The 23,844-nt window shown below is 34.2% G+C and overlaps 1 protein-coding gene and 1 non-coding gene across 2 annotated transcripts in view; one reads left to right on the plus strand and one right to left on the minus strand.

The window, feature by feature from the left end:
• Rad51b (RAD51 paralog B) overlaps positions 1 to 23,844 on the minus strand; it is a 564,662-nt gene that overhangs the window by 406,944 nt on the left and 133,874 nt on the right. The window lies entirely within an intron of this gene.
• Trnav-cac (transfer RNA valine (anticodon CAC)) lies at positions 22,988 to 23,058 on the plus strand. The gene has a single exon. It is a non-coding gene; the product is annotated as a tRNA-Val (tRNA).

Genomic DNA, 23,844 nt, shown 5'->3' on the forward strand with positions numbered 1-23,844 from the left:
TAGGAATTGACTACAGGAAGGTAAGGTGAACATGCTATGTTAATAAAAATAAGTTGCCCTGTAGATTAATAAGTCAAAATAGTCCTCAGAAAAATAATCAATCCAATCATTAAAAATTTACAGCTAGTCAGTTTACTTCATCCATTTTTAGAAATTCCTGAAAAACTAGAAGCATAATTTCAATGCATCTTATAGATTTTAGGGATCCCTATATTTTTCTTTCATCTAAAAGATCATCTAAAGTATTAAGTACAGACAAAATAGAGTAACTAAACAAATAGAAATGCTATCATTCATAAAAATAGCACATTTAAATCTATATTACTAAATTATTAAAAAACTATTGTTAAGTTGGACTTAATCAGGCCATGCCATGTATGGAATCTAAATTTTAGGAGAGATCCAACATGGCGGCGGGCGCTGAGAGATCAATTCTGTGACCTCTTCAGCTGCGCTGGCAAAGGGAGTCTTAAACCGACTGAATACTGTTTGCTCAGGATCACTTGGCAATGCTGGGCTGAAGTGGACCTAAGGTGAGCAGTTTGCGCCCCTCAGAGCCCACACCAAGCCTGGAGCTGGTGAATTCAGGCTCCCTGCACACAGTTTCTGGCTGACTGTCTGCGTCTCAGCGCCAAACCGCCGTGACTCAGCGCTACAGATGCTTCCGTGAACCTTTTGAGGTGATACCAACTGAGCCTTCATAAGCAGCGGGCCCAGGATTGAGACGGGACCTGGGAGAGCCAGACTGGACCCACACTGTTAGGGTCTGTAAACAAGTCAAGATGGCACCTGGCATTTTGTCAGAGGGAGTGGTTTGTGAAATAACGCCAGCGAGCCATAAAGTGTGGAGATTCCTTATTGGTTGACTGCTGTATCCAGTTGATGTTAATTAAGATAAGCTGTGTGGAATGTATATATACCACTCCTGTCCTACAATAAACGGCTCCCACTCCTGCTGTATCAATGTACACAAGTTGCTCGTCACCCCCCTGGTTATTTTGCTGCAGCCGGACTGCAGCACCACACTTCGCATGAGACACCCAGCAAAGGGAACAAACGTCACCCCTTCGTATTGGACACCACCATGGCAGAGAACTGACGTCACCAGAATTTGGTCATTGAAACCGGCGACTGCAGGTGTGTGAACCCCGGGCCCCTCCTCTCCACACACCAGGGAACTCTCAAGGGGAAAAACACTACATGAAGAAGAAATGAAAAACAACAACCAAAACCAACAGTGGAAAGTACCTCAGTAAAGCAAGAGTGGTGGTGGGGGGGGAGCTAATCATGGAGAAACAAACCAAATTAAAAAAAAAAAAGATAAATAATCAAACATGACTGGAAGTAAAAACCATATATTAATAGTAACCCTAAACATTAATGGCTTAAACTCACCAATAAAGTGACATTCGCTGGTAACCTGGATTAAAAAAAACAGATCAAACAATATGCTGCCTTCAGGAGACACATCTGATTGGAAAAGACATACACAGGCTGAAGGTGAAAGGTTGGGAAAAATCATACCACACACATGGTCTTCGGAAGCAAGCAGGGGTGGCCATCCTCATATCGAATAAAATCGACTTCAAAACTAAGTTAACCAAAAGGGAGAAGGAAGGACATTATATACTATTAAAAGGAACGATTCACCAACAAGACATAACAATTATCAATATTTATGCACCAAATAATGGTGCTGCAACGTTCATAAAACAAACTCTCCTCAAGTTCAACAATCAAATAGACCACAACACAATAATTATGGGTGACTTCAACACACCTCTCTCACCATTGGACAGATCCTCCAAACAAAAGTTGAATAAAGAAACTATAGAACTCAATACCACAATCAATAACCTAGACTTAACTGACATATATAGAATATATCAACCATCATCAAGTGGATATACTTTTTTCTCAGCAGCACATGGATCCTTCTCAAAAATAGACCATATATTATGCCATAGGGCAACCCTTAGTAAATAAAAAGGTGTGGAGATAATACCATGCATCTTATCTGATCCTAATGGAATGAAACTGGAAATCAATGATAAAAGAAGGAAGGAAAAATCCTACATCACTTGGAAAATGAACAATATGTTACTTACTGATCAATGGGTTACACAAGACATAAAGGAAGAAATCAAAAAATTCTTAGAGATAAGTGAAAATACAGACACAACATATTGGAATCTATGGGACACAATGAAAGCAGTTTTAAGAGGGAAATTCATTGTCTGGAGTTCATTCCTCAAAACAAGAAAAAACCAACAAATAAATGAGCTCACACTTCATCTCAAAACCCTAGAAAAGGAAGAGCAAAACAACAGCAAATGTAGCAGAAGGCAAGAAATAATTAAAATCAGTGCGGAAATGGACGAAATGGAAACAAAAGAAACTATTGAAAAAAATCGACAAAACTAAAAGTGGGTTCTTCGAAAAAATAAATAAGATCGACAGACCCTTAGCCATGCTAACGAAGAGAAGAAGAGAGAGAACTCAAGTTACTAGCATACGGGATGAAAAAGGCAATATCACAACAGACACTACAGAAATACAGAAGGTAATTCGAAATTATTTTGAAACCCTATATTCCAATAAAATAGAAGATAGTGAAGACATCGATAAATTTCTTAAGTCATATGATTTGTCCAGATTAAGTCAGGAGGATACACACAATTTAAACAGACCAATATCAATGGAGGAAATAGAAGAAGCCATCAAAAGCCTACCAACCAAGAAGAGCCCAGGACCAGATGGGTATACAGCAGAGTTTTACAAAACCTTTAAAGAAAAATTAATACCAATACTTTTCAAGTTATTTCAGGAAATAGAAAAAGAGGGAGAATTTCCAAATTCATTCTATGAGGCCAACATCACCCTGATTCCGAAACCAGACAAAGACACTTCAAAGAGAGAAAACTACAGACCAATATATCTAATGAACCTAGATGCAAAAATCCTCAATAAAATTCTGGCAAATCAGATACAAAAGCATATCAAAAAAATTGTGCACCATGATCAAGTAGGATTCATCCCTGGGATGCAAGGCTGGTTCAATATACAGAAATCAATAAATGTTATTCACCACATGAATAGACTTAAAGATAAGAACCATATCATCATCTCGATAGACGCAGAAAAAGCATTCGACAAAGTACAGCATCCCTTTATGTTCAAAACATTAGAAAAACTAGGGATAACAGGAACTTACCTCAACATTGTAAAAGCTATCTATGTTAAGCCTCAGGCTAACATCATTCTAAATGGAGAAAAATTGAAGGCATTCCCTCTAAAATCTGGAACAAGACAGGGATGCCCTCTCTCAACACTTCTATTCAATAAGAGCAATTAGACAGACGAAAGAAATTAAAGGCATAAAGATAGGAAAAGAAGAACTTAAATTATCTCTATTTGCAAATGACATGATCCTATACCTAGCAGACCCAAAAGGTTCTAAAAAGAAACTACTAGAGCTAATAAATGAATTCAGCAAAGTGGCAGGATATAAAATCAACACGCATAAATCAAAGGCATTCCTATATATCAGCGACAAAGAAATAGATAAAGCAATCATGAAATTCATATGGAAAAATAAAAGACCCAGAATAGCAAAAACAACTCTAAGCAGGAAGAATGAAACAGGCGGTATAGCGATACCAGACTTCAAAGGATACTACAGAGCAATAGTAACAAAAACAGCATGGTATTGGTACCAAAACAGGCGGGTGGACCAGTGGTACAGAATAGACGACACAGAGACCAATCCACAAAATTACAGCTATCTTATATTTGACAAAGGTGCTAAAAGCATGCAATGGAGAAAGGATAGCATCTTCAACAAATGGTCCTGGGAAAACTGGAAATTCATATGCAACAAAATGAATCTGAATCCCTTTCTCTCGCCATGCACAAAAGTTAACTCAAAATGGATCAAGGAGCTTGATATCAAATCAAAGACACGGCGTCTGATAGAAGAAAAAGTTGGCTATGATCTACATACTGTGGGGTCGGGCTCCAAATTCCTCAATAGGACACCCATAACACAAGAGTTAATAACTAGAATCAACAAATGGGACTTACTCAAACTAAAAAGTTTTTTCTCAGCAAAAGAAACAATAAGAGAGGTAAATAGGGAGCCTATATCCTGGGAACAAATCTTTACTCCTCACACTTCAGATAGAGCCCTAATATGCGGAGTATACAAAGAACTCAAAAAATTAGACAATAAGATAACAAATAACCCAATCAACAAATGGGCAAAGGACCTGAACAGACACTTCTCAGAGGAGGATATACAATCAATCAACAAGTACATGAAAAAATGCTCACCATCGCTAGCAGTCAGAGAAATGCAAATCAAAAACCACCCTAAGATACCATCTCACTCCAGTAAGATTGGCATCCATTAGGAAGTCAAACAACAACAAGTGCTGGCGAGGATGTGGGGAAAAGGGTACACTTGTACATTGTTGGTGGGACTGCAAATTGGTGCAGCCAATTTGGAAAGCAGTATGGAGATTTCTTGGAAAGCTGGGAATGGAACCACGAGAACTAAATTTGAGTCTCACTTTTCTCATCTATAAATTAGTAATAAAATATTACTCTTGCAAATTTCTTGTAAGAATTAGAAATTTGAGTAACATATCATGTGGCTAACATTTATTTGTCTACTTAGTCACTGTGGAAATGAAATACTTGAATTTTTCATTTCATTTTCATAGCAACTCTATAAAGTAAAATTCCTTGACTTATTCTTCTATATATGCAACACTTTTATTCATTTATTCATTCAATAAGACCAAATATGGGCTGGGGTTGGAGCTCAGTGCCAGAGCGCCTGCCTCACACATGTGAGACACTGGGTTCAATCCTCAGCACCACATAAAAATAAATAAACAAAATAAAGATATTGTGTCCATGTATAACTAAAAAAATCTTTTTTTAAAAAAAGGACCAAATATGCCTGATAGGGGATAAAAGAGTAAACAAAACAAAATTTTTGCAATCACAGATCTTACCTTATAGTGGAAAAGACAAACAATAAGTGAGAAAACACACACACATATACACACACATATAGTATCAGTAGTGTTATGAAGAAAAATAGGCAAGAAGAATGCTATTTTCTAGAAAAGGTGGTCTATCAAGACCACTCTACTGAGTCAATGCTTGAACAGGGAACTAAATAATGCATAAAGGAGAGTTATATGGACATATGTAGGAAGAGTGTTCCCAGGAGAGGAATAGGATAACTGGGAGCTAATACATAGCAGAACCTACACTAGATGCTAGAAATTCATGAATGAACCAGAAAAATACTAGTCCTCCAGGATTTTATATTATTACGAAAAAAATGAACAAATGCCTTAGAAATGAAAAATTCAAGAAGGAAAAGATAAATAGATATAGAAATAGAATGATAGGTAGGCTGGGGTTGTGGCTCAGAGGTAGAGCAATTGCCTGGCTTGGGCGAGGCCCTGGGTTCAATCCTCAGCACCACATAAAAATAAATAAATTAATTAAAGATATTGTGTCCAACTACAACAAAAAATAAATATTAAAAAATAGAATAATAGGAGAAAGTGTTGTTATTTCTATTTTACAGGTAAAGATATTAAGTTAAACAACAAACTGGTAAATTATAGACTAAGCATTTAAACCCATTAAGTCTCACCCCTAAGCTTATTGTCTTAATTAACATGCCATGCTCTATGCTTACATTATAAAATCTCCATTGGGAACAACAGGATGACAAGGATCAGAGTCAATTCTAATGTCAGTTCAATGGCACATGAGAGAAAGAAAATAACATTGAAGTAACTCAGATTTCCAGTATAGATAAAATGTGAAAACACCATTCATCATTATAACACTCATACTTTGTTGGTGGGACTACAAATTATTACAACCATTTCAAAAAGCAGTATGGAGATTCCTCAAAAGACTAGGAATGGAATCACCATATGACCCAGCTATCCTACTCATTGATATTTATCCAAAAGAACTAAAATCAACATACTATAGTGATACCAGCACATCAATGTTTACAGCTGCACAATTCACATCAGCTAAGTTATGGAACCAGTTCGGGTGTCTGTCAACAGATGAATGGATAAAGAAAATGTGGCATATATACACAATGGAGTTTTACTCAGCCATCAGGTATGACAATGTGAGGGGGGAAAAAAAGGAAGAAGAAGTGGGTCACATTAGATTGGGTAGAGAGAAGTGATGGGAGGGGAGGGGAGAGAGAGGAGGAAAGGAAGAACAGCAGAATAAAATAGACATTATTATTGCTGTGGGTATATATATGACTGTATGACCAATGTAATTCTGCAACCTGTACACTCAGAAAAATGAGAAATTATATCCCATGTAATGTATGATATGTCAAGATCATTGTACTGTCACGTGTAACTAATTAAAACAAATAAATAAAAAAAGTAAAAAGAAAAATGAAATTATGGCATTTGCTGATAAATGATAGAAACGGAGAACATCATGCTAAGTGAAATAAGCCAAACTCAGAAAATCAAGGGTCTGGGCTGGGGCTATATCTCAGTGGTAAATCGCTTGCCTCACATGGGTGAGGCACTGGGTTCGATCCTCAGCACCACATAAAAATAAATAAAGAAAATCAAGGGTCAAATGTTTTCTCTCATATGCAGAAGCTAGAGCAAAATAAGGGAGGAAAGTGTGGGGGGGGGTGCATGGGGGGATCCCATGAAAGTAGAAAGGAGATCAATGGAGTAGAGAGAGGACATTGAGGGGGAAGAAAGAGAGACAGGAAAAGGGAAGAACTGCAGAAGGAAACTGACCAAATCATGCTATATATAATAATATACCACAGTAAATTTCATCTTTATGTATATCTATAAGCATTAATTTATAAAACAACTAATAAAAAGAAGGAAGACCAATATAGTAGAGAAAGGTAGACAGGGGGAGGGAAAAGGGGAGAGAAAGAAGAAGTACTCGGGACTAAAATAGAGCAGATGTTCCATGAATGTATTATTGTGTTGAAATGAACCCCTCTATTATGTATAATTATAATACACTTAAAAAACATTTTTTAAAAAAAGAAACCATGATCCTAAAACCTTGGATAGCTCTCCTTATTTAGGGAAAATTCACTTTAAAACTTCACAAAAATAAGGGGCTGGGGATGTGGCTCAAGAGGTAGAGCGCTCGCCTGGCATGCATGGGGTGCTGGGTTCAATCCTCAGCACCACATAAAAATAAAATGAAGATGTTGTGTCCACCGAAAACTAAAAAATAAATATTAAAAATTCTCTCTCTCTCTCTTTAAAAAAATTCACAAAATAAATAAAATGTACCATTTAATGATAAAGGAATAGGTTTTCAAAGGGGCTAGAACTACTCAAAAGAGCTTATCCCCAGAAAAGTGAGCTATATACACAAGCTTCGCAAATGGTAGAATGGGTGGGGGAAGAAAAAGTATTCACACAGACATTAACAAAACTAGTCATAAGTTAGCAGTACATATCAGGACTTATCAATATCTTCCTAAGTATTTAGAACTTAAAATGCTTCATTTCAAAGCTGCTTCCTATCACTTAGCCAACTAGTACAAAACTGTCAACACTTTAACTCATAAACTAAAGGAAGAAAATGCCAGAACCATATGGGAAACATTCTCACCATGCCATAATAATATGTTTAATCTATATGAAACATCTTATTCATAATTATTTTACTTTCTTCCTAATTGGAAAGCAATACACATTTATTCTGGAAAATTTAGAACTATATAAAGGAGAAACTCAATTAACAACCTTAATCCCACCACCAAAAGTTAATCACTGTCACTATGATATCAATTTCTTTATAAGTACATGTACATGTGTGTTTGAAGGTTTAGCCTGGGTGATTGTTGCTTTCTATAAACCATTATCAGACTTTGTATTCAGCTTGATATCCTCCTATTTTTTCACTTAATATGTGAAAAGGAATCTATATTTTAAAACACAAAATTTTAGTAATGGTAAGATATTCCACTATATGTAACTGGGATTCTCTATTTTTTAATTCATATTTATAAAAGAAATTATACTTAATCTATATACAAAATAATAACTTTCTCAGGATGAATTCCAAAAGGTAAAACTACTGGTTCAAATTATATAAATATGTCAAAGTATAAAACTCTTGCCAAAGTCCTCCACTAAAACAAATACAATTTACATTTCCACTATTAATTTCTCTTTTAACCCCATACTCCTTCACAAAACCATCAAATTATTAAATATAATAGGCAAAAATAACATCACATTAATCATTAATGTACTTTGCTTTTTCTTTTTATTATTAGTCACTCATATTTCTTCTTTGGTAAATTTTTAATATTATTTGGGCATTTTTCCAGAGTTGGCATTTTACTTTCTCATTAACTTAAAAGAACACTTCATATGGAAAGAGATTTGTCCTTCATTAATATACACATTACAAGTATATTTATAAAGAACACTTAAACTCAACACTAAAAAAGCAAATTACCCAGTTAAAAACTAGGCAATCATGGTAGTATATTACCTGTAGTACCAGCTACATGGAAGGCTGAGGGCAGGAAGATCACATAAGAACCAGGAGTTGAGTAACACAGCAAACATTAACTCAAAAAGGATAGGAAGGGGATCTTAATCAACATTTCTCCAGTGATACACAAATACCCAATAAGTACCTGAGATTTTACTCAAATTGGACATTAGGAAAATACAAATTAAAACCATGAGATACCACTTCATATTCATTAGGATAGCAACTATATTTTAAAAAATTTTTTAGCATCCATGATTTTAAAAAGAAACTTTTGAGGAAAATAACAAAGGTTGACAAAAATAAGGAGAAAATGGAAGGGTCTGAGAAAAATAATTTAGCAATTCCTCAAACAGTTAAACATACAGTTATAATGTAACCTAGCCATTCTACCCATAGGTATAGACTCAAAAAGTGTCCACACAAAAACTCAAAATAAATATTCACGGTAGCATTATTCCTAATAGCCAAATATCTATAAAATAAAATAAGGCATACCCATACAATGAAATATTATTTGACCATAACATGGAAAAACCATGAAAACATTATTTTAATAAGTCTAAGAAGACAGACACATAAGACCACGTTTTGTAGGATTCCATTTATATGAAATATCCAGAATAGGCAAATACATAGAAACAGATAGTAGATTTGTGGTTGCCAAGGTCTGGAGGAAGGCAGGAATGCACTCCAACTGCTAATGGGATTCTCGTACGGATGCTAAAAATATTCTGAAGTTAATAGTAATGACTGTACAACTCTATGAATAAAACAAAAATCATAGAATTATATATTTTATAATTATAAATTTTATTGCATGTGAATTAGACCTCAACTTTTTAAAGATCAAAAAAAAATAAAAACAGAATGATAAGCATAAAAGTTAATATATAGCAACCCTGGAGTTTATGAGACCAGAAATTCTACTTTGTGAATTTATTATCATTGCAGTTTTGCTTATATTACAGTAAAAACTAGAAATAACTCAATGCCCATCAATATGGGATTAGGTAAATTATTGTGTAATAAACTATGAAAACTAGTTGGGGGGTTCTATTGTTGCTGTTGTTTTTGCAATACTAGGATTAAACTCAGGGGTGCCTTACCACTGAGCTACATCCTACCTTCTTACTTTTTATTTTGAGACAGACAGGGTCTGTCTCAAAAGGCGCTCAGTCTGACCTCAAATTTGTGATCCTCCTGCCTCAGGCTCCCAAGTCGCTGGGATTACAGGCATGCACCACCATGTCTGGTTAAAACTAGCTTTTAAAATGAAAGCTCCATAATATTGAAATGCAAGATTTCCAAGAAATATTAAGTTATGAAAACAAGGTATAAAACAGTATGTAAGCCGGGTGCAGTGGCGCACACTTGTAATCCCAGTAGCTCGGGAGACTGAAACAGGAGGATTGTGAGTTCAAAGCCAGCTTCAGCAAGGGTGAGGCACTAAGCAACTCAGTGAGACCCCATCTCTAATTAAAATACAAAATAGGGCTGGGGATGAAGCTCAGTGGCCAAGTGCCCCTGAGTTCAATCCAGGTACCACCCACCCCCTCAAAAAAACAATATGTAATGCATTCTACCAGTTATATTAAAAATATACACATAGTCACATATACTTATACATGCAATATTTAAAGGAATAGTAACTACTAATTCTCTAAACTAGTTGAAAGGATACTAAAAATAAGAGATTGATTGAATAAATAACTATATATCAATAGATTTAAAGTGTTTAAATAAACAACTTTCTAGAAAAAAATTATCAAAGTGATCTCAAAAGTAAATAAAAAACTTCAGTAATTCTTTTATATTTACGGCTTCTTTCATGCAACATGAAACATGTGGTAAGACTACAAATTAGTTCAACAATTTAACTAGCAACATAATTAAAGTTGAACATATGCATAGTCTATGACCTAATAATTCAACTCCTAGGTAAAAGACAATGTGTAAATATGTCCAACAAAATGTCTGCAGCTGTCCTATTTGTATTAGCCAAAAGGTAGAAAGTACCCAAAAGTCCATTAATACGAGAATGGATACATAAAATGTAGTGTGGTCTATTGTATGATTATCTACACAATAAAATACTATACAGCAAAAGAATGAATGAACCACAACCACACAAAACAATATGATGAAGCTCACAAATACACTGTTGCATGAAATAAGCCATAAATATAAAAGAAACTGAGATAGTGGTCAACTGGAGAAGGCAGTGGCTAAAGGGTCAAGAACAGGGGCTTCTGAGATACTGGTAATTTTTAATTTCTTACTGTGGATTCCAGGTTATATGAAATTTTTCAATTTGTGAAAAATCACTGAGCACTGAGCTTTATATTTATGACTTGTGTATGTGTGTAGGTATGTGTAATACTTCAGTTAAAATTTTCTTAAAACAAATATTTCCACATAAATTTTTCATCAGGTACACAGTATAGAGATAATTTTTACTGTACATATATGTAGAAAAATTCTATTATTATATAAATTTTCCCACAGAATAGAAAATAATAAAATAGAGCATTCCTCAGCAAAATATTACAAAAGAAATCCACCAATATATTCTTTAAAATAACCAAATACATCTTATCTGGGAATTTAAAAGTGGCTTAACACACTAGAAAATCCATTAATATAATTGGCCATATTAACAGAATAAAATAAAAAACTCATATGACTTAGCTCAAGAGAGAAAAAAAAATTTGTAAAATTCTATTTAGACATACTACTTAAGAAAAGAACTTCTAGGCTGGGTTGTAGCTCAGCAGTAGAACTCTTGCCTAGCTTGTGCAAGGCCCTGGCTTCGATCCCCAACAAATTAACAGCACACTATGACACCCAACATACCAACTAGAGTGGCTAGAAATGAACACATAGAAATGAATAAATAAAATAAAGGTATTGTGTCCAAATACAACTAAAAATAAATAAATATTTTAAAAAAAGAACAGAACTTTGACCAAACTAGGAACATGAAAAACTATATATCAGGAGTCTCTTTAAATTAGAAACAAGACAAAGTCCGACTATCACTGCTTCTACTCAAAAATTTTAAAAGTATGAGATTTGGAAAAGAAGAGAAAATATTGTCACTATATGATTCCCTCCATGGAAAATATGAAAAAAAAAAAGTTTGCAAAGCACATTAATAAGAAATCAAGTTTTCTCAACTTAGAAATCAGAAAATCATCTGATACAACAACCAAATAACTCCCACTTAAAAATGTTATCAAAAACCCATGAATAATTTTAACAAACAAAAAATGAAGTGAAAAATCTTTGGGGATAAGATTCTTTGCAAGCACTTACTACAAAGAGCAAGAAACAGACTTCTAAATTACTGGTGTTAGAGGCAGAAGAGAAGGACTGTTTATAACTGAAATCCACATTTCAAGGAAGATATTTGACTTTTGTTTTTCCCATTTCTGGTCTCATCATTTTCAGGGATAACTGCTCTTCTCCATAATCATTTTTTTTTTCAAAACATTCCAGAGCTTCTGAAAACATACCAAAACAAAATTAAATCTAAAGGTCAGATAAGTTACCCACTAGAGAAATGAGGCAAACTCAGTCCAGGAAGTAATCTGATTCCTTTGTTATCACTATTATTTTTAGCTGTGGTTGGACACAATATCTTTATTTATTTTATTTTTATGTGGTACTGAGGATGGAACCTAGGGCCTCATACATGCAAGCGCTCCACCACTGAGCTACAACCAACCTGTTATCTGATTCTTGATAGTGCAAAAAACTAATACTTTAAAAATCAAAAAATAGACAAATCTTAACCTCAATGAAATAAAATATGTAAGTTTAGAATTCCTACCAAGAGCAATGTGCATTAGTTACATGCTTTATGAAGTCCTTGAGATTATTCATAATAAAAGTGAACATACTAGAGTCTCAGAAAGTCTCTGTAGTACTCACACATTATCAATCACTTAGAAAATCTAAGAAATAAGAGGAGGAAAAAAAAAAACAACAAAGTAACCCAAGGAGACAGATAACAAAGAAAAATAGTTTGACAAACTCTTGGAAACTTGGGACCGTGGTCTGGAACTTAATATTAATGAAATGATCAGCTTAGAATACCAATTTAAAGCAGTCTCGAATAGTGGTTAAGAAAATACCAGCCCACAGGAATTTTCCACAAGCCTTCCCAAATTTATTAGTCATGGCAGTAAATAGTAATGGCCTAAGGAAGTATACTTTTACTATGGGTTAGATTTCCTGTTTGTTCTTTTCTACCTTCATTTTTACTTTCCTCCTAGTAGATTGTTTTTAAAGATATAAACTGCTTTTCTTAAAGTTATGGACTATGCTAATTTTCCTAAGTTTATTTGCAAGCTTCCCCACCTTTTATACCTGTGAGCTCTTGCTCCTTTCAGTTTCTTAAAAGTAGAATGTCCTTGCTACTCAACCTTCCAAGCATAATTTAAATGTCATTGCCTCTCTGAAGAATTCTACAGTAACAAAATTAACTGTTCCTCCTATGTTAACTATAAGGCAAACAAAAAAAAAAAAAAAGAAAAGAAACAGCACTTAATGAACTTTTGCTGCAAACCAAGTGCTCTATAAAAAAACTTCATTTTAATCTTATAGACAGTACTACAAAGTTTAGTTATCTCCATAACAGAATGGAAACACAACAATGTCATGGAGTTCAGATTTAAACTAAGCCTATGTGATTTCAAATTCCATTGTCTTTATATAATTTCATGCTGTTTCTATTTTGTGCCTTATTACAGGCTTAGAATGAGTTTATTACCAGTCTATTCATAGATGATGAGATCTTTGAAGGGATAGCTCCTATCTTCTATTAGGTTTGAATCCTCCTGTCCTAACAATGACAGTATTTATGTATCACATAGTACTTTTGTAGTGTCAAAAATTAGCACCTGGAATTCTAGCCACAACACTAACTAGGATCAGTCCCGTTCTCCTGCCATAAACAATGAGAAAATTGGGGAAATATACAAAGAAATTATTGTCACATATTGGACAAAAGTCAGCATAAGAAAATGTACAATGTCAGCCCCCAGATCACCCTAATGTCTATCTGGAAGCAAATTTGGGGATGCAACACAGAGAGTGATAATCCACCCAGAGTGCAGAGGTCTTGTTGTACTAGTGTAACAGAGTTCAGAATTTAAAGGATAGGAATCTTCAGGACAGAGTACTAAAGAAGAACGAATTGTGCAGAGGAGAACTTAGCAAACTACACAGAAATTACTCTGAAACTAATGGGTGAAAGCTAAACTGCACATTCACAGAGTAAATTATACAAGGCCAGATAAAAGCAATTCAGCAAAGCAGGATAAACATGAAGAAAAAAAGTATCATAAATACTAATCTGAATAATTGCCAGAACTTGTATAACCTGTAAGACATTTTGGCCAACTATAGTAGAGAGACTTCATTTAATATCTAGAGCATTGTACACAGACTCCAGAAGGGCCATACCCCAGCAGTAAAGCTGAATTAGCTTTAGAGTAGAGGTTCTTAAAAGTTAAGAGTACATCAGAATAACTTGGAGGGTTTATTAAAATACTAACTGCTAAGTATTACCCCCAGAGCTTTTGATTCAGTAGTTCTGGAACAAAGCTCTAGAATTTACATTTTAACAAGTTCCTAGGTAACAATGATATTGGTGATTGTTCCAGACATATACTTGAAGAATTACTGCCCTACAGTGAAGACAACTCTAGACACACTCTAACAAGTATCAGATGGATTAAATTGATCCACATTTAACTCAAACTACTTCCTAGAAAGAAACTTAACCTTCTTTATAGAAAAGCAATAAAATTCTGCAATCCACAATATAAGAGTCAGAATATCCACATTAATATTCATAATGGGATTAGTAGGAAATTAGGCACAAGAAAGATCAATGAACTATAATTACACAAGAACAGAAATTACCCAAACTGAGGCACAAGAAGAAAAAAGACAATATTAATAAATACTCACTGATCTGTGGAACAAGGGCAGGATATATTTGAAAAACTAATGACCAATGAAAATATGAATAATGATGAAATTATAATTTTTCATCATTTAAAAAAACAGGGCCTGGTGGTGCATGCCATTATCCAAGGAAATCAAGAGACAAAGGCAGAGGAATTGTAAGTTCAAGACCAGCCTCAGCAACTTAGTGAGACCCTAAGCAACTTAGTAAAACCCTACCTCAAAATAAAAAATAAAAAGGGCTGGGGATGTGATGCTCAGTGGTTAAGTGCCCCTGGATTCAATCTCTGGTAGCAAAAAAAAAAAAAAAAAAAAAAAATTTTTAAAAAAGATAAAAGCTATCCAACACAGCAGGATAAACATAAAGAAAATGACATAAACCATATCAAAATCAAAATGGTAAAAATCAGTTATAAAGAAAAAAGTTTTATAAGAAATTTTTAAAAGACATTTATATAGAAGCACAAAGCTAATACTACTGACTTCTCATCAAAAACAATGGAAGCAAGAATACAATGGAATGACAATTTTAAAGTACTAAAACACAAAGTATTGTCAACCTAGAATTCTATATCTAGAAAATATATCCTTTAAAATATAAGGTTAAAATAAAGTCGTTTTTTAGAAAACTAAAAGCTGAGCGAATTCAGTGCAAGCACATCTACAGCATAAGAAATATTAAGAGCTATCTGTAGGATGAAGTTAAAGCAGAAGAAAGCCTCAATGTCACCAAAGGAATGAAGAATGTCAGGATGGTAAACATGTAGCATTTAACAATAATGGTTTTACTATTGCAAATTATTTTATTTATATTTAATATTAAGTAAATTAAATTTTAATTTTAATATGAAATTAAACAAGACTTTTTCCCTCATTTAATTCCTTTAAATATGACTAATGATTTTATGCAAAAAAACAGAAAAGAACAACAACAAAAAAATTGTATTTGGCACCGCGCGGTGTGTCACACATTATGCTGAAGTTTGGGGATAGAGATGAATTAGGAATACAATTTGCCCTCAAAAAGCTTACAGATAGATAAATAATAGTAAAATATATTGTATTCCAGAAAAGAAGCATGAGATAGTATGAGTCAGTAAATGATTCAGCAAAGCAGAAGTTGAAAATTGGAATGTAATAGATGAGAGAAATAGAGATGATAGATCATGAAAATCTGCATCATGAAAAGAAGTATATACCAGTATACCAGTCAAATTTTTAATCATAGAATAATATTTTTGTGTTTTTATAACTTTATTTGCTTATTTGTTTTAAAGAGCACTTTGATAACAGAGTATAAGATTGATAGGCTGTAGAGAAAGGGCTAGGGACAGAACTGCCATAACTTAGGAAATGACATAGAAGACCTAGAGATGAATCACTTTCTCCTCCCTGGTATGCTTACTTCACTTGCCTTCCAGGACACTACACTTTTTGATTTCCCCTTTATTTCACTGGTTCTTCTCAGTCTCCTTGGTTGATTCCCCTTTTTCTCTCCCCAACCTTGCCTCAATCCATATTTCTTGTATTGAAGTAGCCTGGGCTAGGTTCTTATTCATTTTCTTTATCTACTCCTTTTCTTGGAAATTTCATGTAGTCTTTGGTTTTAAACACCATATATTTTCATATGACTCCAAAATTCATTTTCACTGTAATTCTGAACTCATAAATCTGCCTACTCAATTTCTCTACTTAGTTATCTAATAGACATCTCAGTAGTAAATTCAAAATTTCAGACCCTGTGCTTCCTCTATGAATACATTCTCACCACCTCACCTTCAGGGAAGTCCACTTAGAACAAAAAAACTTAGATTTATCTCAACTTTCTCTTACACCTTACATCTAATCTATTAGAAACTCATGCTGGCTGTATCTTCAAAATATCCCAAATTTGGTGGCTCAAGTGGTAGCGCGCTCGCCTGGCATGCGTGCGGCCCTGGTTTGATCCTCAGCACCACATACAAACAAAGATGTTGTGTCCGCCGAAAAACTAAAAAAAATAAATAAATATTTAAAAAAAAAATATCCCAAATTTGGGCTGGGGATGTGGCTCAAGTGGTAGCGCGCTCCAGCGTGTATGCGGCCCCGGGTTCGATCCTCAGCACCACATACAAACCAAGATGTTGTGTCTGCCGAAAACTAAAAAATAAAATTCTCTCTCTCTCTAAAATATATATATCCCAAATCTTCTCACTACCTGCACTTTTATCTCTTGATTGAAATATTCCTAACTGACCTTTCTGTTTCATCCCTTGCTCGTACAATCTGTTCTCAAACCAGAAGCCATAGTGATTGTTTGAAAATATAATCAGGCATCTTCCCTCTGTTTATTGCATCCATCCATCTACTGCCCCATACAGGCCTGCCATGAACTGACCACTGTCACCTCTACGGCCTCCTTTCCCATGGCTTTTCCTCTTGCTTTCTCCACTTCATACACACTGGCTCCCATGATGCTCCTTGAACCAACCCCTCTGACAATTTCTCTTCTAACAACCATTGCTCTGACAGTTCTGTCTGGAAAGCCTTTTCCTCAGATATTTTCATTGCTCATTTCCTTCAAGTTTTTGCTCAGATTTCATTTTTAGATGAAACCACCAGTTTCTAAACTGAAACTCTCTCCTAATCCTACACTCCCAAGCCTCCATTCTACTGTTTTCTTTTTTTATGACATTAATACTTTCTCTACTATGAATATTATTAACACTTTCTTTGTATAATTAATGCTTAGATCTAGTATTTATTGTCTGTCTTCCCCACAAGCTTCATCAGAACAGTGGTCTTTGTTTTGTTCAGTGAAACATTTCAATCAACCAGAACAGAGTCTGGCACATTGTAGCTGCTATGTACTTCCTGAATGACTAAGTTGCACCAGTGATGTAGAGAAGGTAGATCAAAGAAAGGTGAAGAGCCAGGCCTGGTGGCACACAACTACAATCCCAGCAACTTGGAAGGCTGAGGCAGGAGGCTCAAAGGCTTGAGGACAGCCTCAGCAATTTAGTGAGATCCTATATCAAAATAAAAAAATAAGAATGGCTGGGGTTGTAGTTCAGTGATAAAAGTACCCATGGGTTTATTTCCCTAATTTAAAAAAAAGAGGCAGAGAATATATAATTAGCAAGACTTGGTCACCAATAGTATTTGGAGGGTAAAGAAAAAATAAGGGCTGGGGATGTGGTTCAAGCGGTAGTGCGCTCGCCTGGCATGCGTGCAGCCCGAGTTCAATTCTCAGAATCACATACAAAGATGTTGTGTCCACCGAAAACTAAAAAATAAATATTAAAAAATCCTCTCTCTCTCTCTTAAAAAAAAAAAAAGAAAGATAGAAAAGAAAAAAATAAGTGTAGGCTGGCATCCATATTTCTAACTTGAGATAAAGAAAGCAAAGACTAATTTGAGAGGAAGAGATCCCAAGCTCAATTTTGAACATGTGGAATAAACAAATCAGTTATCTTGTCTTATATTCTAATTAAATTCTAAAAACCAAAGTCTATCTAGTAAACAGTAGCAGTATGTTTTAGTGGAGGACTACTTTTTTTTTTCATTTTTGTGCAATCTTTTTTTAAATGTAAAGTGAATGCATTTATTTAATAAATCTTTTGAAATATTTTTGAAAGTTTTGTTATTGTTGTTGTTGTTGCAGTACTAGGGATTGAAACCAGGATATTTTACCAGTGAGCTGCTTCTACAGCCCTTTATTTATTTTTTATTTTAAGTTCATCTCACTAAGTTGGCAAGGCTGGCCATGAAATTGATATTCTCCTGCCTGAGCCTCCCAAGTTGCTGGCATTATACTAGGCATGCAACACAGCATCTAGATTCTTTTTTTAATTATAGTAAAATGCATATAACAGTACTATTAAACTGTATACTTAAAATGGTTAAGATAGTATAGTTTATAAGTATATTCATGTTGTGCAACCAAACTTTAAAACTTTGTCATCTTGCAAAACTGAAACTATTTATCCATTAAAAAATTTCTATATCCCTCTACCCATACCTTGGAAAACACCATTCTACTTTCAATGAGTTTCACTATTCTAGATACCTTATATAAGTGGAATCATATACCATTTGGTTTTTTTGACTGGCCTATATCACTTAGCATAATGTCCTCAAGATTCATTCGTGCTGTGGTATGTGTCAGAATTTCCTTTTTAATGATGAATAATTTTCCATTATATTTATATGCCACATTTTATTTATTCCTTTCTCTTTTGATGAACATTTGGGTTGATTCTGCCTTTCAACTATTTAAAAAAATGCTGCTATAAACATGGATGTACAAATGGTTTTTCCACTTCTCTGCAATCTGAGATAACTATGGGAAAAGTCAGAGAAGACCATGAATTAGGAATGGGATAACTGATGGGTAGGGGCTAACATTTTGTCAAAGAATCCTGGAAAACCAAAGAAAGACCTTATGATAGTAGCAGTTGTCTTAGATGTGTTTAGATAAGACTTGGAAGATAAAGAACAGAACCCCACCCCACCGCTGCCTTAAGCCATTTTTTACTACTGTTACACAAAGAAGCACTGATTTCTCATTTTATATTTCTAATTATAAAACTAGGGTCTACTAACTTACCCTACCTAGTTTGATAATGATTTATAAGCTACTGTTAATAGGGTATACTTTTAAGATGAAAGACAACACCATAACCATCCTATTTTAGAATAAATCAAAGATAAAACTTGGCCATATAACCAGTGAATATGAAACTAATTAACTTATCCTGCAGGCAATGCCTTTGTTGGCTTAATATTTCAAAAGCTTTCTTTTTTCAAGATCATTCTTGTCTACCTAGAAATGATGAACATTAAAATTAAAGCTAGCTGAAAAACCTATTTAGCCAAGAGAGCAAAAATAGTTTTTTGGTGATTTTTTTTTTCTGAAAAAGAAAAAGAGGTTAGTGTGTACTTTTAAACCACTAGCATGGCATTTTATTTTTCCTTTCAAAAAGTAACATGGGAATTAATGATAGTTCAAAGAAGAAATATAGAATATTCTGACAATAACTGAAACAACTCTGAAAAAACAAGTTCTGCCTCAGAATTTAGTTTCAACTTAATATTAATACTGAAAATGTACATAAAGGTGTGGTTTTTGTATGAATTCATAAAGTAGCTGACATAATTAATATCAGGGTATTTCAGGGTTTCTTTTATTTCTTTATCAGTAAAACTTACTCTTTTAATGAAAATGTTTCTTGGAAGATTATAAGTACGAGAATCTAGTAACAGATTTTTTAAATAAATGATAAGAGAAACTGTAGTATATTTCAACTTCCTTAGCACCCACCAGAGTGACTAGCATTTAAGAGGTAGCCAAAAAAAATTATAAATTAATGAGTGAATAAAAGAACAAATGTAAGAACGAGCCAATGACCTTGGCTATTCCGTCATATATATTCACCCTGTATTATTATCTTCTTACAGTTAAAGTATGATCACTTTGGTTGTAGTATTAATTAAAATGTGTCAAATATAAATAATGTTTCCTGGAAAGAACATTATTTTCCCTTCTAAACTCACAGGTTAAGTCCTTTTAACTTCAGAAAGATATTTTAAGAGTAGACAAGAATAAAGCACCTTGCAAAAGCAAACAGACATGTTAATAATAACATATACATATTCCAATTTATCCATTTATGATCAAAGAGATTCTCTGTTTCTTAGCCAAATGACAAGGAGTAAGACTGGTTGTAGGGAACACACCATCAAAAAGAGTTAGACTGAATTTTATAAATCAACTAATTTTACTCCCTATCTAATGAAAACATTTCTTCTATTATCACATGCCCAGAGGTAGGTAGTTCAACAACTCCCTGGAAAAATCACTACTTAATTCCCAACACAGTGCAGTCCATTCCATTTTGGGGGGGGAGGGTGCTGGGGGGGGTGGGGATCAGTTAAGAAACAGAGAATTCTCCTTTTATATCTCTATATACCATCAAATAACTGGTCATCATTTTGCTTTCTGGGACATTACAATCTCATTTTAACCTCCCTTTTGTAGAAATGCTCTTTAAATAAATATAAGGAGATGGCACTTATGACCCCTTAAAGGTTAAACATCTTTCTTCAGTTTGGTTATTTGGAAAAAAAGCCTTATTGTTTTAGCCATTTTCTTCTGAATGTGCTTAAAGAACAGAATAATCTTTCCTGCCCACATGCTTCCATTTATGTACAATTAATTGAAATGCATTCTGCTGTCATGTATAACTAATTAGAAAATTTTTTTAAAAAAACTACAATGTACATAAAAAAAAGAACAGAATAATCTGACTTGGAAGAAAGAAGACTGTCATCAATCCTGTTCCAGACATTCTTATTAATATAGCCTAAGATCATAATGCAATTTTGGAAAGGAACATGACAACATTATTGCTCATATTAAGTTTGAAGTTGACTTAAGATATTGTCTTTTTTCTACCCCTAAATCTAAGCCATTTCTCCCTAATTCCAAAATACATAGCATCATACATTGCATTATGAACTTGTTCTCAGTAAATTTTATCATACCGGTTAAGCCAATCAACCCAGCATGTTTGGCCTTGTCTGATTCCTGTCTCCATCACCTAATAATTGAACCATCCTTCCCAACTGCATATGAATTACAAATTTGATCAGTATATCAGCTATATATATGTGTGTGTGTGTAACAGAAAGCTAAAGATAGATTTCTTATTATCTCAAGACCCTCCCTCCAGGTTAACATAAATTCATTACTTAACACTTTTTTAGATGGTTGTTCAACCAGTTTCATACCAACATAACTGTAATAGCATTCTCATCCATCATGCCTACAGTGAAATCATAAGATAAACCATGTCAAAAAGATTTATAAAATTCAAGCACTTATATGGTATGGTCAACAGTCTAACAAATTTCTAAAGAAGAAAGAAATTATCTTAATCTACCATAACTTTTTAAAAAAATATAAAATTAAGGCTGGCTCCCAGAGATCATCATTTTTCCTTCTGAGTACTCAACAACCATCTGCTAAATGACCTAATCTGGAATTTTACTGAGGTTCACTTCATACTCACTAGCTATAGTAAATAAGAAAGAGAACCTCAGGTGCTACTGCCTTAAGCTCTGTAATCTGCTCTTTCCCCTATCATCTTCCTGCCTAGGACTCCATCTCAGGGATCTTGCCTAGGCTGCAGAGCTGTGGCAGGGGATATACCAAAAATGGGTTTTCCAGATTTAAACACCCAACTCTGATTCATAACTGCTCTTCCCCCATGTTCTTTGAACCAAACAAGAGGAGCAATAGTTATCTAATGTTTGGGATTATCTGGATTACTTTTCTTCTCCATTAGTACATGGTCCACAGTTAACTACCATGAAATGATTTCTAGTAAGGCTTCACTTTTACACACTCTCCAGAAAGAAATAAAAGCTAATAAAATTTTAACACAACTATAATCTGTGAACAGAAAAGAATAATTTTATATACAACTGTAATATCATACCTTTCTGGGGTTTTCTGTGTCATTTACTTGGCACAAACTCTATATAGTTGTATGCTTTTAGTTCAAAAAAATCTCAAAGTACTCATTACAGGCAAAACCTACTATGACCAGTCAGTAAGTAAATCTAAACCAAAGCACCACTGTTTAGTTCTTAGGCAGTAAATAATCATACCTAATACTTCTATGAGACAGACTTTTTACAATATAAGATTTTTACCTCTTAGAAAGAAAAGAACTGGGGTATGGCAAAAATGAGCAAACTCAGGATAGAGACACATGGAATATTATGCCCCTAGTAATGCTTTGGAAATAGTCACTGGGCTTGGAGGATTTGTTAGTTTTGGCTTTGTTTTTTGCCATAAGAAACATTGGCAAATTTGATTCAATGGTTTTAAAGGTCAAATTATTATATCTATCTACTATTTGAAAAATAAGAATAACTTTGTCATTTCACTTAGAGAATTAGAATTAGACTCAAACTTTTAAAGACCTTTCAGAAGTGGGACATGTAATTGCCTAAATTGGGGTAAATCCAGGGCTGGACATGTAAATGCAAGCAAAGCAGACAATTTCAAAGAAAAGTATAAGATCCCAAAGATTAACATACTGGCATAATATAGGAAATTCCAACTGAAAGTGCTGTCTATACCTGCTGCCTACAGCAGGGTAACCCACTACCCTACTGCCCCTCCCTGGAAGTTGTAAAAGTCATTGTTCTTTTCCTTTTTTCAGTACCTCATTTCCACATCAAAACACAAAACCAAAAATCATTAACTGACACAATAATTTTTAAAAAATATTCTTCTTTTAAAAAACATGTCTCAAGGGGCTGAGGTTGTAGCTCAGCAGTGGAACATTTGCCTCACAAGCATTTAGAACTGGGTTCAATCCTCACTCAGCACCAAATAAATAAAGGTATTGTGTCCATCTACAACAAAAATATTTTTTTAAGTGTCTGAAGGGGCTGAGGATATAGCTCAGTTGGTAGAGTGCCTGCCTCACATGCAGAAGGCCCTGGGTTCAATTCCCAGCACCACCACCCAAAAAAAAGTGTCTGGAAATTCTATTGTATGTCATGCACACTATGCCCATTATAGACATCCTAGAATAGGAGAAGCATACTTTCACTACTGAAACCTTGGATATCATTTAGTCTAAGGCTTTCATTTTTCAAAAGTTCAGGGAACTTAAGTGATTTACCTGAAGTAAAGCAGCAAGTTAGTGGAAAGATCAGGAAACCGCCACAGATAATTCTGTTACCTCTGTAAAATAAGACACCAGGTGTCACAGGAACACTCCTAATCCTTACTTTACAGGAACTAGACTTTGCCTGACTGCTAAATATCTTACTTTTTAAATGTCTGCTAATTCAAAAGTCCAACAGTTTTCATTTAAACAAAACTAAAACATCACTCTGCATACTCATAAGTACAAAAAAAAAACGGGTGTTGAAGTTATTACATACTATAAACTACATTTTACAAACCACATTATAATAGTCTAAGTGTATAGTAATCAAATGTCATCACATATAATTAAAGATAAACTCAGCATGTCAAAACAGAAGATCAAAGCACTTTTAATACTGCAGGCCCATCATTTTCAATGGCCTATTCCTTGATCATGCCCTTAATTCACACAATTTGGTGAATCAGTACCTCCTCCTACTGCAGTTGAAATAAGCCCCAAAAACCCTACTTTCAAAAAAATTGACAAACATAAAATATATTCTCAAATTATGTGTGTGAAAAAATTAGTAAACCACCCGTTTTCCACTAAACTTGATCCTAGAAAGAACAGATAATATGTTGTTTTTCATTCTCTA

The sequence above is a fragment of the Urocitellus parryii genome, chromosome 6 (genome assembly GCF_045843805.1).
Source record: "Urocitellus parryii isolate mUroPar1 chromosome 6, mUroPar1.hap1, whole genome shotgun sequence".
Taxonomy (NCBI): domain Eukaryota; kingdom Metazoa; phylum Chordata; class Mammalia; order Rodentia; family Sciuridae; genus Urocitellus; species Urocitellus parryii.